The 2,500-nt window shown below is 52.9% G+C and overlaps 3 non-coding genes across 3 annotated transcripts; all 3 read left to right on the top strand.

Annotated features, from left to right (window-relative positions):
* Positions 1-178: 178 nt before the first annotated feature.
* LOC142202199 (5S ribosomal RNA) lies at positions 179-297 on the top strand. Its single transcript, XR_012716069.1, has one exon. It is a non-coding gene; the product is annotated as a 5S ribosomal RNA (ribosomal RNA).
* A 721-nt stretch (positions 298-1,018) lies between these two features.
* LOC142201843 (5S ribosomal RNA) lies at positions 1,019-1,137 on the top strand. The gene has a single exon (XR_012715731.1). It is a non-coding gene; the product is annotated as a 5S ribosomal RNA (ribosomal RNA).
* A 720-nt stretch (positions 1,138-1,857) lies between these two features.
* Positions 1,858-1,976, top strand: LOC142202166 (5S ribosomal RNA). Its single transcript, XR_012716039.1, has one exon. It is a non-coding gene; the product is annotated as a 5S ribosomal RNA (ribosomal RNA).
* The last annotated feature ends 524 nt before the right edge of the window (positions 1,977-2,500 follow it).

The raw sequence follows: 2,500 nt of genomic DNA, 5'->3' as shown, positions 1-2,500 counted from the left end.
TGAACCACACCTGTGGGTATAAGGGCCGCCCCCAGCCCTTGCACTGCTCCTGCTGGAATATGAAGTTCCCTTAAGAGAAGGCAAAAAGTGAAGAAAAAGGCCTAGCGTGGAGTAGTGCAAAGAGCTGCCGTCAGCCAGGCTGCAAAGTAGAAGAGGAGTAAGTGAGAGGCTTGTCTTTGCCTATTGCCACACCACCCTGAACACGCCCGATCTCGTCTGATCTTGGAAGCTAAGCAGGGTCGGGCCTGGTTAGTACTTGGATGGGAGACCGTCTGGGAATAGCAGGTGCTGTAAGCTTTTGCTTTTCCTCACTTCCACCAGCAGGGGGTCACTCTCCTCTATGCCATTTTTACATTCACTTTTTACACTGCACACTTGCTTCTTTTACATTCGCTTTCTCTCTTGCACTCTTTAGTCCTTGCAAAATCCTAGTATTCTCATTCGTACCTCTATCACTCTTAGCAGCTGCAGCCACAGCGGGCGTGGTGGCCACCAGCGTTGTGGCTTTTTACTTTTAATAATAGCAGGCTTCATTTCCATAGCATCTGGGCCTCCCGCCGGACTGGAGGCCATAGCTAGTAACCTGCAGACCAATTTACAGGGCAACACAGGCTGAACATCTTTGCAGGCAACGCGCCCTAGGAAAAGAGAAGCCGACTGAAAAGCAGCTTCGCTTCCAGGCACGGGCAACCATCTCACCTTCTTCCTTAGCCGACTCCTGGACAACGGGCTCCGGCCCAGCTTGCTCTTTCTTTCACCCCCGGGATGGTTTCTTAGCCCTGCGCAGACCCTGCGCCCAGCCCTTTTGAAAGAGGGCGGCTGCAGCCTGTGACTGGTTGCTGAACCACACCTGTGGGTATAAGGGCCGCCCCCAGCCCTTGCACTGCTCCTGCTGGAATATGAAGTTCCCTTAAGAGAAGGCAAAAAGTGAAGAAAAAGGCCTAGCGTGGAGTAGTGCAAAGAGCTGCTGGCAGCCAGACTGCAAAGTAGAAGAGGAGTAAGTGAGAGGCCTGTCTCTGCCTACGGCCACACCACCCTGAACATACCCGATCTCGTCTGATCTCGGAAGCTAAGCAGGGTCGGTCCTGGTTAGTACTTGGATGGGAGACCGCCTGGGAATACCAGGTGCTGTAGGCTTTTGCTTTTCCTCACTTCCACCAGCAGGGGGTCACTCTCCTCTATGCCATTTTTACATTCACTTTTTACACTGCACACTTGCTTCTTTTACATTCGCTTTCTCTCTTGCACTCTTTAGTCCTTGCAAAATCCTAGTATTCTCATTCGTACCGCTATCACTCTTAGCAGCTGCAGCCGCAGCCTGCATGGTGGCCACCAGCGTTGTGGCTTTTTACTTTTAATAATAGCAGGCTTCATTTCCATAGCATCTGGGCCTCCCACCGGGCTGGAGGCCATAGCTAGTAACCTGCAGACCAATTTACAGGGCAACACAGGCTGAACATCTTTGCAGGTAACGCGCCCTAGGAAAAGAGAAGCCGACTGAAAAGCAGCTTCGCTTCCAGGCACGGGCAACCATCTCACTTTCTTCCTTAGCCGACTCCTGGACAACGGGCTCCGGCCCAGCTTGCTCTTTCTTTCACCCCGGGATGGTTTCTTAGCCCTGCGCAGACCCTGCGCCCAGCCCTTTTGAAAGAGTACGGCTGCGCCCTATGACTGGTTGCTGAACCACACCTGTGGGTATAAGGGCCGCCCCCAGCCCTTGCACTGCTCCTGCTGGAATATGAAGTTCCCTTAAGAGAAGGCAAAAAGTGAAGAAAAAGGCCTAGCATGGAGTAGTGCAAAGAGCTGCCGGCAGCCAGGCTGCAAAGTAGAAGAGGAGTAAGTGAGAGGCCTGTCTCTGCCTACGGCCACACCACCCTGAACACGCCATATCTCGTCTGATCTCGGAAGCTAAGCAGGGTCGGGCCTGCTTAGTACTTGGATGGGAGACCGCCTGGGAATACCAGGTGCTGTAGGCTTTTGCTTTTCCTCACTTCCACCAGCAGGGGGTCACTCTCCTCTATGCCATTTTTACATTCACTTTTTACACTGCACACTTGCTTCTTTTACATTCGCTTTCTCTCTTGCACTCTTTAGTCCTTGCAAAATCCTAGTATTCTCATTCGTACCGCTATCACTCTTAGCAGCTGCAGCTGCAGCCGCAGCGGGCGTGGTGGCCACCAGCGTTGTGGCTTTTTACTTTTAATAATAGCAGGCTTAATTTCCATAGCATCTGGGCCTCCCGCCCGGCTGGAGGCCATAGCTAGTAACCTGCAGACCAATTTACAGGGCAACACAGGCTGAACATCTTTGCAGGCAACGCGCCCTAGGAAAAGAGAAGCCGACTGAAAAGTAGCTTCGCTTCCTGGCACGGGCAACCATCTCACCTTCTTCCTTAGCCAACTCCTGGACAACGGGCTCCGGCCCAGCTTGCTCTTTCTTTCACCCCCGGGGTGGTTTCTTAGCCCTGCGTAGACCCTGCGCCCAGCCCTTTTGAAAGAGG

Source organism: Leptodactylus fuscus, chromosome 4 (genome assembly GCF_031893055.1).
Source record: "Leptodactylus fuscus isolate aLepFus1 chromosome 4, aLepFus1.hap2, whole genome shotgun sequence".
NCBI lineage: Eukaryota > Metazoa > Chordata > Amphibia > Anura > Leptodactylidae > Leptodactylus > Leptodactylus fuscus.
This window is presented reverse-complemented; position numbering and strand designations above follow the sequence as displayed.